The sequence below is a fragment of the Trichosurus vulpecula genome, chromosome 2 (assembly GCF_011100635.1).
Source record: "Trichosurus vulpecula isolate mTriVul1 chromosome 2, mTriVul1.pri, whole genome shotgun sequence".
Lineage (NCBI taxonomy): Eukaryota > Metazoa > Chordata > Mammalia > Diprotodontia > Phalangeridae > Trichosurus > Trichosurus vulpecula.
In genome coordinates this window covers 375555615-375568377 of record NC_050574.1, presented here as the reverse complement: position 1 = coordinate 375568377, position 12763 = coordinate 375555615, and the positions used below count along the sequence as shown (strand labels likewise).

General features: G+C 40.7%; 1 pseudogene; it reads right to left on the bottom strand.

Moving 5' to 3' along the window:
- Nucleotides 1-1032: 1032 nt before the first annotated feature.
- On the bottom strand, nt 1033-12055 carry LOC118837203 (annotated as a pseudogene).
- Between the last annotated feature and the right edge of the window lie 708 nt (nt 12056-12763).

Here is a 12763-nt window from a genome sequence, read left to right as displayed (position 1 = left end):
GGCCAAGGAAAGAATCTTGGGCTCGGGTTGTGCTGGTAATAGCTTGAACCAGATCTCATGAACTAATTATTACATTTTTCTTGTAAACATTTACACCTAGGAGATCAGCAAATTACCAATCAGGGCTTGATTTGTTGTTTTGTTAATTATCTAGATTCAGGAAAGTGCTGGAGAAAAATTCACATTAAACTTAAAAGTGTGTCATGCATACATTTCCCACCCCACCCCCCATCTAGAGCTAGTTGTCAAGAATTTGCCAAAATACCCCTGCTTCAAGGCATGTCAGAAAGGAAAGAGGCTTGGAGAGTAGTGTCATGAAAACCCAGTGAAGAGAGAGCATCCAGAAGATGAAGGTAGTTGAGTGCCAAATGCAACAAAGAGAAAGGGAAAAAAATTGGGAGTAAAGACCATCAGATTTAGCAATTAAGAAATCACTACTTGCTTTAGAGAGAGCATTTTCAATTGAGTGATGAGGTTAGAAGCCAGATGGCAAAGGGGTAAGGAATGAGTCAAAGAGGAAGTAGAGACAGCAAGTGTAAATAGATTTTTCATGGAAGTTGAATGAGAAAGGAAGTAGAAATATGGGATAATAGCTTGAGGGGTTAGTGGGGTATAATGAGGGTGTTATTGTTTTACAGCAGAATGTCCAACATATATGAGAACGGCCAAATATTCAGCTGCACAAAATAGTCTATGTAGTGCTTCAATACAAATGGAATATGTGATTTGTAATAAATATTTAAAAATAAATTTGTAGTCTTACAAAGTAACATTTTGATTAGATAGTATAAGAGTTTTTTTCTGCCTTCTTGGACATATTGTTTTCCTAAAACCAGCAGAATCGATATATTGAATCATTAATTCTACTGAGTGAATAATTGATTACAATAAATGAGGCCCCTTTTCTAAGAGCCTTTCCCAGGTTCTCTAAGATCTAGCCTGGAAAACAGACAATCAGAATTTATTGAAGATCAATGGTCCAAAATACTACGAGAAAGTACTACGTGTGATCTGTTTTCACTGTTTCCATTTTCAGTTAGGATGTACTTCGGTTATTTCCCTGAATCCATCATACAGGACAAGCATGAAAGCCCTACCCATGCCTCTAAGAACACTGGACCAGGCACCCTTGAAAAAAGTTTTGCCACCCTCATCTTTAGCAATCTTCCTCCATCAGTCAATTGTTGCAGTGTATGTAATATCAGTTCCTTGTACCCAGATGGTATCAGCATTCATTGCTTTGCTGTATCAAAAGAATAGGAAACCACACCTGGTATAAGAATGACTGATTGTGCAATCATCCAACTTATTATGATACATTGTTCTTAGGATCTGGGAGCATACCTTTTGATATAGCATATATTCCAAAGTAGGCTGCTCTACAGATAATAACATCCTGCATTGAGACATTAAAACCTTGACACAAGCCATAAATTTCATCAGATTTGGTGATTTTCACAAGGCAGTCCTCCAGACCAGTGCCAGATTTCCCAACATCAGCTGCCATTCGTGTTCTCACAAAATCCAAGGGGTAGACAAAGCTGAGAGGAATGGGCCCAGCTGCATCCCCAGAGGCAAGATTACTAGCGAAATACCTCCCAGACTGTGTGCTTGTCCACTCCTCCCAAAACACCTGTTTATACTTACCCTTAAAGGCAAAGTTAAAGGCCTGGGTAGGGAAATATCTGATGACATTTGCTAAGTTTACCACGCCAAAAGGAAAGGACCCTTGGCTACTCTGGAATTCAGGCTATCAGCAGCAATTTGATTACTTGCATGCTGCATCTCCATTTTGGAGATAGCAGCTGTGATGCCACTGGTCAGCAAGTCCTTGGCAAAAGAAACAGCCTTGATGATGAAAATATCTTCATCGTAGTTACAGAAAGGGGCAGGTGTGGAGCTGGAGTCAGGGATTCAGTGTGAGAGGACCGAAAGCCAGGTAATGAGTTGCTGCCTGTACAACCCCTTGCTATACCTTGGACCAAAAGTTGTGTAATGTGGACTTCTTATGAAATATCATTCCACTGCTGTTTTGAAAATGTTCTATCTTTCCATTGCCGTATTATAGTCATGAGCTTCATCCCGCCTAGTCTCGTGTCTCCCTGTAAAGTCATACTGACCTTCTGTTAAACTCTCTAGATCACCTTGCTTATTAATAGTGGGGTAGCAAGGGCTCTCCCCAATATGTGGCATGGGAGTGTCAATGTATAGCTTGAAGGGAGGCAGAATAGATATCTCTAGAATCTCCTCCCCCAGCCCTTCGTAATAGGAGGTTGAGGCCAGAAGCTTGGCCAATCTGCTCTCCTCAGAAAGAGAGAGAAAGGGTACCAAGCTAGAATTACATCTCTCTGCTCCCTTAAATATTATTTGTCTAGAGGATGTGATTTTAAGGTTCAATCTAACTTCTGAGTGCTGTTTTATTAGTTGAGAGGAGCAGGAAGACCCTAAACTTTATATCCAAGGATTGACTCCCTACCAAAATACCAGTTCCACAATTAATAGGCATAGCAGTTATCAAAGAAACAATTAATCCAAATGATAGGAAAACAAATATCAGAGAATGTATACATGGGAGAATATATACCAGACAATACTGAATGAAGGAGCTCTCCCATTGGGAGGGAGGTAAAAGCTCAAATGAGAGAAAGCATCCTAGATCTCAGCCGAGAGGAAGTTCCCTGAAGTCTCTAATGTGGCAAGTTGGCGATAGATGCATGATGGAGACTGCCAGCTCCTCTCATGTTGGCTTCTTCCATCATCAACTTTTTGTCTTTTCCTTTATCAACCTAAAGCAGAGTTGGCTTCTTCCCTCTCTCTCTAGGAACCAGAAGTACTCAAAGCAACTGTCAAATCCTGATGAGACTCAAATGACCTCCGAAAACTGAAGAGCTCTCTTCTCTCCTGCTCTTGGCAACTGTCCCCCACTCCTCATGCAGGTGAAGGGTATTAATCAACAGTAATGAGAAGGCATCGTACCAATGGACTTTGGGACTTAGGTTACATAGGTACTCTGTATATAAATATCTGGGGCCATTGTTATTGTTTCTATCTCTTTGTTATTGTTACTCTAATGTCTTTGCCTGTTACTGTCTCCTTTGAATTACTGGGAACCTCTCTCCTATTCTTATTTCTATGTCATCCATACAGTGCTCTATGGCAACCTTTTTGAAAACTATATCTGGACAGTTTTTTCTTTTTGCCTTCATTAACATTTTAAAGTTTTCATTTGTTCATTAATTCATTGATTCAGGCATCTAGCCAAGCATTGATTGGAACAGCAAGTCTCCAGGCAAATTTTTTTCCATCTTTCATTAGATGCAATCCATGTGGAATTATAGCAATTTTGGCGCTTCAGATAAGCCTCACAAAATATACCCAGAGCAATAAGCCAAAAATATGCCCTCAAATCAGCTTTTAAAAACAAATGCAGTTGATGGACAGGCATACAGCAAAAAGAATCTGATGAGAGAGACCATGGGATATCCTAAGTCTATTATTATAAAGATTACCACCTGGGATGGGGCTAGACCAAGGAGGAGAAGTTCATCTGAGGCTCAGCTGCTGGAGTAGGAGTGAGGGAAAACACTCTACCTGATAGCTTCCTTTTCAATTAAATATTCTTTTTAACTAGGTGCTAAGCTCAGTTATTTTCATGATGCTGTAGCATAATGCGTGAATAAATTTATTAAGCATTTACTACGGGCCAGGAATTATTCCAAGATTTGGAAATTCAGTCCCTCCCTTAACAGAGTTTATATGCTAATAATGGGAAGATAAAGGGGAATTGGGATGGAGTGCAGACACTGTGTCACACAGATGGCAATATGGTTTAGAAATGTCCAGGAAAAAGAAAGTAAAAAAAAAAAAGTCGAAAAAAAAAAAAAGAAAAAAGAAATGTCCAGGAAGGAGTACTGATACATTGTTGGTAGAACTGTGAAATGGCACAACCATTTTGGAAAGCAATTTGGAATTATGTAAATAAGGCAACTAAATGATCAAACCCTTCGAACCAGAGAGTTTATGAGGAAAAAAAAAAGCCTCAATACTCCAAAATATTGATAGCAGCACTTTTTATGATAGCTAAAAATTGGAAACAAAGTAGATGTCCATTGCTTGGGGAATGGTTAAACAAATTGTGGTGTATGAATGTAATGGAATACTACTGTGCTGTAAGAAATTATGTGTCTGATGAATACAGAGAAGCATGGAAAGAGCTATATAACCTGTTGCAAAGTTGTAAGGGCAAACAGTGGGACTTTTTACTGTTTTTTCTTTTGGAGTGCTTCTCAGCACTAAGGCAATCAAGTGCCTTTGATTGAACCTTGCCTTCGTTTGTAGGAAGGCTCTCACCCTTTTGCCCTGGAGTGGTGTGAAGCCCTGGAGTGGTGTGAAGCCTTTGGGCCCTGAAAAGGGGTGTGTGTGTGTGTGTGTGTGTGTGTGTGTGTGTATACAGGTTAGCATTTTGTTTGGGGCTGACTCACTGGAAGAGTGTTGGTGTGGAGACTCTGGGTAGCTGTTAAGGAGCCCCTCCCACCCCCCAGCTTTGAAAACCCAGATGTTGGTTCTTCTATCTCTGGTTACTCTGTATGTATAGCTTTGGTGAGACAGCTAGAAGCCTGTCTGTTGATTGGTGTTATTTGCTCTATTTACAATTTCTGCTTGTATTTGCTCTGAAGTTCAGGGTGCTGGCTTTTCCCCCTGAACTAAGTGAATGATATAGGCATGTTTGATTAAAGTGAGATTGTAAACCCCTTAAAGTTGGTTTCCTTAGAAAAGCAGATCAAAGAACGTGTGCTAGCAGCCCTCTCGTTTGCTGGTGTTATTAGCCTTTCACAGCCACAGTAGCTACAAGTAACATTGTTGTTACAAAAGTAAAGTAAGCAGAACCCAGAAAACAATATACATAGTAACTAGATCAATGTAAATGAAAAAGAATGACACACCAAAAATCAAAAGTAAATGTAACAAAATTATAAAGATCAAGCAGACCTCAAATGAAGAGATATGACCTATCCTTTTGTGGGGGTAGGAGGTCCACAGGTGTTATACTTTGTACATGTTTTTGGACTTTGGACTTTTTTTTCTTCCTCTCTAAAAAAATACTGTTTGTCATATGGGATGGCTCTTGGGGAGGGTAAAGGAGGAAGAATTTATGGGATATTGTTGTAATGTAAGACACAGAAAACATTAATAAAATTTGAAAAAAAAAAAAGAAGAAAGAAATGGCCAGAAAGATGTGGAGCCTTAGTTCCAGGCAAGATAAGGTGAAAAAAAGTCACCCATTTGAGCCCAGAATCCTAGGGGTATCACCAAAGAACCCAATTGAAGTTCTTGTGGAAAGGGGATGAGGAGGCTGACTAGAATGCAGGTGACAAGGTATGGGTATGTCCTGCAAAAGATGTGAAGACATGGTTTAAATGCTGTCAGTATACCCTAAATTTCAGTAACATGAGGCAAAACTCCAGTCACCCCACCCATCATCCTTATTGTTAAGCCATAATCCAGAAAGCCAAATCAATCTCTATAATATTATCTTAGCCATCTATTCACTTTTCTTATTTCCTTCTCTCTTCCGAAGGTCCCACCTATCAGGTGGTAAAGTAAACTGCTGACCATTCTAATGCATTCTTCTTACAGAAGCAGCTGGTAGCATAGCAGATAGAGTGCTAGGTCCAGAGTTCAAATCTAGTTTCAAACACTTAGTGGCTGTTTTAACAATCCAGCTAGCAGCTTCTGTGGGGGCATAAGATCACCCCACAGCCAGCACTCTGGAGGCTGCTGGCACGCCAGGAAAGCACAGGTTCTTTTTATCTGCTTAAACAAGGAAAGCACAGTGAAGGGGTTGACCAGCTTTCTTTAATCCAGCATTCAGTTAGTTCAGGGGAGCATACAGACAAGCATCAACAGACAGACCAAATACAGATTCATTCACTTACTTCAGGGGAAAAAAACCATTACCCCGAAGTTCAGAATATTCATTTAGTTCAGGGGAAAACAAAACCAGCACCCCAAATTTCAGAACAAAATACAAACAAATTACAAATATCAACAGACAGACCCAATACAATTCATAGTTACCAACATCTGGGCTCAGCCTGAGAGCAAGGGCTGGCCCAGAGTCACACTCGCCACTGCTCCCCCACCAACTGGAAAAGGAAAGAGGATCTTCAAGCTGTCTTCTCCCCTCTTATAGAGTTTTTGTCATCATCAAGCGTGCCTGAATGACCAGGGCCGATTGGTTCTTGAGTTGGCCCCTCCCCCTAAGACCCTGGGAGGTTCACATCCGTAGACTAGGTTAACACCCAATACAGCATGGCTCTGGAGTTAACACCTCCCCTCAGCCAGCCCCATGAATCATCACACAGGAAGTTCTCTGCTCCCAGGCATGGTCTCTGGGCTTCCTGCCCCAGAAGAGAAGCAGCAGGCCCAGCATCCAGCAAGGCTCAATGAGATAAACTGAGTCACTCAAAGAAAACAAAGGCCACTCTGGCCACAGTGGCTCATTGACCCCAAGCAAATCACTTAATTCTGTTTATCTCAGTTTCCCCAACTGTAAAATGGAGATAATAGCACGTACCCTGCAGAGTTGTTATGAGAATCAGATGAGATAATATTTGTAAAATGCTCAGCACAGGGCATGGCACATGGTACATACTATATAAATGCTTATGCCCTTCCCTCCTCTTGTGTCCACTACTACATCAGCTATGTATGGTGGTAACTGTGTTTCCTTATCAGTCTGCAAAATGATCCCCTACCCCACCCTCTTATGAGAAGAGTTTAATATCTATCATGTAGCCTGTCCCAGGGGGCAGAACTATAAGCATTGTACTGAGAGGTGACTGAAGTTTTTGTCCAGGTTGCTGAAGTTAGAGGGAGCTTGAATTCCTCTGAAAGAAGAAAGTGCAAGACCATACCTGTCTCAAAATCCCACTCTGTCCTTCTTCTTCCTCACTTCATCCACCAAAGCTGAGGGCACTCTTTATGTCACTTGGCTTAACTGCAAAAGTTTCTAGAAACAGTTCTATCCATGACTAGGTCTTTTCCCACCTCCCATGTGGCACAGTCTTCCAGCTCTCAAACACTTAATTGAATTCCTAACATTTCTGTAGTTGTTCTTTTTTACTTTTTCAAAGTGTTTTCATGCCAATTATCTTACTTTATCCTCACAACAAATCTTAGCAGTGGATAATGCAATAAATATACATGTACTGACAACACGGATAGTAGAGGAGCAGTCATTCCCTTGTTTCGTATTTAGATCATTCCTTTTAATATCCTGTAGGTAGGTACCCAAAGGCGCAATAGGGGACTCGGTAATCCTTCACAGAAACCTGCTCAAGGGGATGGGGAGAGCAGGAAGCTTCTGGTGTGACCAGTATCACCTACTCTTAGGGACTATTTAATTTAGGAGTTTGGGAAGCAGCTGGGATTTTCGTGCCTGTAGTGTTTGAATGCTAGGTTGAATGTAAATGCTCTGGTACACTAATTTATTTATTTGATGGATTCCATGGTGGGATCTTTTGTGTGCATTGTGTAAAAAGAGAAATAAATGTGACAAAGGAGAAGTAAATCAGTATTTTGAGTTGAGGGCTGTACTATGAGAAATGAAAGAAGCAGTTATACCCCAGCTAAACATGTAGCAGTCTGGAGGTATCTCCTTGCCTGGAATCTTAAAGTGGTAGGATATGGTTCTGTCTCAGGTAATCTACCTCAGTAATTCCATTCCACTGTGTCAATTATTTATATTGGGCTATGTACCCAAAGACCTTGCTTCTCTGGCTATAGCACATTGAATCCCTGGGCCCGTGTCAGGACTGTTTCTTGAAATGGGCGATTACTTGCTTCTAAAAGTGGTGCCTGCCCAAACCCCATCTCCCCACCACTGCAACTCCATTGTTCATCAGGGTAAAGAAAGCTTACCTGATCCCTAAGGAGCTCCCCATACTCCTGCAGTTTATATTCCTCTATGACAGGCTGGCAACTATGAACAAGCATGAAACAGCATCAGTGGGTAAGTGTGTATTACCAGAAGGGCTATGCCATGCCAACAGGGGAAACCTATTGAGAACCTAGATCTTGGGGTTTCTTTTTCTTACCACCATTCCACTAGATGAGTTCAGTTACGGCTACTGTAAGTGAAATCTGGGAGCATTTTGCTCAGATCATCCAATGCTGACTTTAGAAACATAACTTTCATGGACTTCCAGTAGTTTAGAATGCCATAGTGCTATTACTAAGAGTTCAAATTCAATCAGATCAGATTGGTTTTTATATTTTTTTCTTTTCTTTTCTTTATCTAAGTTGTTTTTTGTTGTTGTTATTGTTTTTGTGGTGAAGTCACCTTATCAGGAAAGTCAAACTTTCCAAGTGGTAGGCAGATCGATGTAGGAGAAGAGCACTGGATCTCACATCAGGGCACTAGGGTCCACATCCTGGCTCTGACAGTTAAAAACTATGGCTGGGCAAGTCACTGAGCCTCACTTTCTTCATCCATCTAATGGGGATAATAATTACCTATCTCATGTGACAACTGTAAAGAAAACACTTTTCAAATCATTTTTTAAATCATAAAATGCTGAGATTATTATTGTACAAAATCTTGCAATGTCTTTAGTAAACTATTTTTCTGGGAGCTTATACCAGAGGAGGATATTCTAAGAGACAATGTATATGAAAGTGACTGATAACCATTAAGATCTACATTAAGTGTAAAGTGTTGCTACCACTATCATCTTTGCTCATTTTATTTACTTTTTTATTGGTGAATGCATTTTGGGAGGGAAGCAATGTACCCTGGGTCTGCAGAAGGAATTTCGATTTGTGCATGGTCTCCAACCTGGAATGTCTGTTCCTCTTCTCTCTGAAGGCCCAGCCCAAGTCCCCTCCCTCTTCTTCATAAGGCCATTTTCCTTTCAAGGTCTCTCTTAAGAATTTTGGAATTGATTGCATGACATAGGAGACACTGGCACAGAATGGCCCAGCATGGCGTGCCCTCATCAGAGAAGGTGCTGTGTTCTATGAGCAAAACTGAATTATAGTAACTCAGAAACATGAAATGCACATATTTAGAGAATCCACCCCAAACGTTTATATGGACTATTTGTGCCTGACCTGTGGCAGAGCATTCCAAGCTTGTATTGGTCTGATCAGCCCCAGTTGGACACATTATAACTTGACTCTAACATAGTGATGTCATTTTGGTCCTCTTCGACAATAGACAACAATCAACCCCTCTTCCTACTCCAGGGTTTCATTGGCCATAGATTCAGAGATGGAAGAGAACTCAATTTTCAGAGGAGAAAATTGAGATCTAGAGAGTGGCTTGCCCAAAAGTGTCCCAGGCATTAAGTGACAGAGTCAGGATTTGAATCCAAATATTCTGACTCCAAGTTCAGTGTTCTTTGTTCTCCTCTATTCAGACTTCTACACCAATTTCCATCTTCCTCAGGAATTCTGACTTAGAGTCAGAAAAACAAGAAAGACTCATAGTTTCTTAGACTGTCTGTGTGGAGATTGCTCCACACGTTCCCATGGACAAACACTTCCTCTCTAACTTCCAACGATTACTATGTTCCCCTGGCTTCTGGTGGGAGTCCACATTTCTCCCCCCCCCCCATCTTGCTGCCACACAGCTCCTCTCGGAAAGTCTCACTAAGACACCAAGACTAGGTGAGAAAGAGGGGCTCCTTTTCCCACTTCCAATCTGAGTTTTGTTTAAAGGGATCTCTTCAAGGCTAAAACTGAGCCCTGCCTCCCCAAGAACAGCTAACTTAGAAGGTGAAGGCACGCAAATGTTGATGAAAAGGAAAGCAGTCTCTTGGACCCCCTTTAGGAAATGCAGAGGTCTTTTGTGTCCTTATGGTTTGCTTTTCTGGCCCCTGCCATTTCCATCGGGGAGGAAATATACTGTATACTTCACTATTAAATGGAAGCGGAGTACAATGAAAAAAACAATGGATTTGGAGTCAGAGGTACTGGGTTTAAATTTAGATTATGCCTCTTCAATGTGTGATTTTTGGCAGTCACTTGATTTCTCCAGGCAGGCCTCCATTTCCACATCTATAAAATGAAAGTATTTATTAGATGAGAGGCAGTATGCAAAGAATGCTGGATTTGGAATTAGAAGACCTGGCTTCTAATCTAATGCCTGCTATTTACTACCTTTGTGGCCTTGGGTGAGTGACTTAATTTCCCTAGAACTTAGTTCCCCCTCTTTTTGGGGGGTGGGGGTTATTTTATTTTATCCCCATCATTTTTGAAATGAGAGAATTTGGCTGGATTTTCCAACTCTAAATTTATTATCCTATGACCATTAAGGTATTTCTCAGTCCTGAATCAGTGGTCCTATATGTGGATTTCCTAATTTGAAGGTATCACTAAATCCTGGTGATGTTGGGAGTCTTTGCTGCTTTGTGTCAGTCACTGATTGTTTTTTGTGTTAGTCCTACCTTCCTAACTAAAGTTGTGAGTCCTGAAGGAAAGGGATCCTGTCTTATCCGTCCTTTGCGTAATATTGTACAGAGAGTAGGTTCTCAATAAATACTTGCTGATTATTTGACCAAATATGGGATATAAGTACCTTTATTATTTTCAAATTGTGAAAACTTTAATCTTCCCTAAGACTATTTAGGAAAACTCGGGTAAACTTCCTGAGTTTCCCACTGTGTTGGTCAGCACAGTACCAGATTTAACCTGTCATGAGAAACTGGCAAACCTGCCTGGCTGGCAAATTGGTAAAAGTTAAGAAGTCTACAATTTCAAAGCACCAGAAAATAGAAGTGTGACCCAGAGGCTGAGGATATGGAATGTCTTCTGGTACAGGGTATTATAGCAATTTAGATTTGAAGATCTATCCTACCCATTAATAGGTCATGTGACTTGCTTATTTCACAGGAAGCCTAAGTCACATGTGGTAGGAGGAGCTTATTGAGAGGAAAAGGAATTGTATCACAGGAAATGCTGAGAGAGCAGTTATAGCAATTAGAGCTGAGGGAAAGAGAGCAGACGTGTGATAGCTGTGCTGTAAGTTTGTTTGTATGTGCAAGCAAAGGGGTGGAAGGTTGTGGAATGGAGTGGTTCTCTGCTGTGATGCTGTGGACTTATTGGTTGTGGGATCTGGTTCTTTGGTGTCTGAATAAATGGTTTACTTCCTCTACCTTCTATGTGGAGAGTCTCTTACATTTTGCGATACAGAACCACACAGGCATTTTGACAATTATCATATGTATTGTGATTACTGCCTTGCTAGTACACAGGGATAAGGGTGAAGAAAGCAATTTATGTCATCATCATCAATTATGGCCCACAGGCTGACCCAGGGTGGCAGATGCTCCCTAGTGGATATGAGTAATAAAGTCTCATTGTTTTCTCTTCAACCAGATAACTATATTTGAATGCTATTAGTTGTGGATGGAATTGTATAAATATTTTACTATCTACTGGATTTTCTAGCATGAAGGTAAAAGTTAAAAAATGATCTTTTAAAGTATAGCATGTGAATAGGCTTAATAATTCAGCAAAAGCTAGCTGTCTTTGCCTTCCTCACCAGAAAAGGGGTGGAATTGTGGGATGGGAAGGGTGTAGAGGAAGTAATTATCCACAAGTACCTTGATAGAGATACTAAATCTAGAAAGAAAAAGAAGTCCTGGATTCCATTTTAAGATTCTCTGCCTAGCATATAAAATCTACCAGCTAATTAGTAAAGGTAAAATAAAATTAATATTGATTTGCTATTGGTCCCTGATGACTTCTATAAATCCAAAATGCCTGAGAAAGGATTTGCCCTTGGAGGAATTACATTCTCCCCCTCCCTCCAGCCTCTATCACCACATACTCTTCATGTTTTTAAAATTATACAAAATGAAATGTACTCATCAGTTTATGTGCCAAGATAATCAGCATTAAAAAAAGAAACACATAAAACATAACCAAGAGAACAGATTACAAATGTTTGCTTGACACAGCAAACACGTAGATAAAGCTGGGATGGGAGTTAATGAAATTACCTTTGCTGGGCTTCTTCAAAAGTTCCACAAATACAGTCAGTGTTCATGTTTCATGCCATAGGAGCTTCTCTGCTTAGTTTACAATGCTAAATGGCAGTATCCTCGTGGCTTTCTGGCACCTTCAACTCCATCTCCTCCTCCTTCTCTGTCCTCTCCAACTATCAGGCAGGCTGTGTAATCCCTCCACAGGATCATTATATTGGCTAGGAAGCTGAACAAAACCTCTTTCTGGCCTTGGAAATGAGTGACTAAAGTGTGTATTTGCACACTTACTATGTGCATACCACTGTGCTCAGTGTAAAAATAGAAAAGTAAGACAGTCCCTGGTCTCAAGGAGCTGACATTTTAAGGGGGAGACAACACATATGAAAGGTTTCAGCTGCAAGCCAGATGGGAAGGTCCCATGGTCCTTAAGTTTCAGTAGCAAAGCAAATGGTAATGCATCTTCTTTAAAGCCATTTCTACTGATGAAATCACAACAGTTTCTGATGTAGATTAGCGAAAGAATGGATGATAAAGGGGGCAAAATCCTGGAGAACACAGAGTAAAATAAGAATTAGGGTGAATGTAGAAGGGTTCGCCTTGGCAAGAGGAAAGGCCACCTCTTCATGTGAGATAGAGGAAGGAAGACAGTGGAGGAAGACATCTGAGTTATATGAGATGAAGAAGAAGGGACAATAGGGAAATCTAAGCAAATGGCTTCATTTCTTATTCAGTGAAATGTAAGGCAAGGAGCTGAGCTGAGGAGGGGGAGG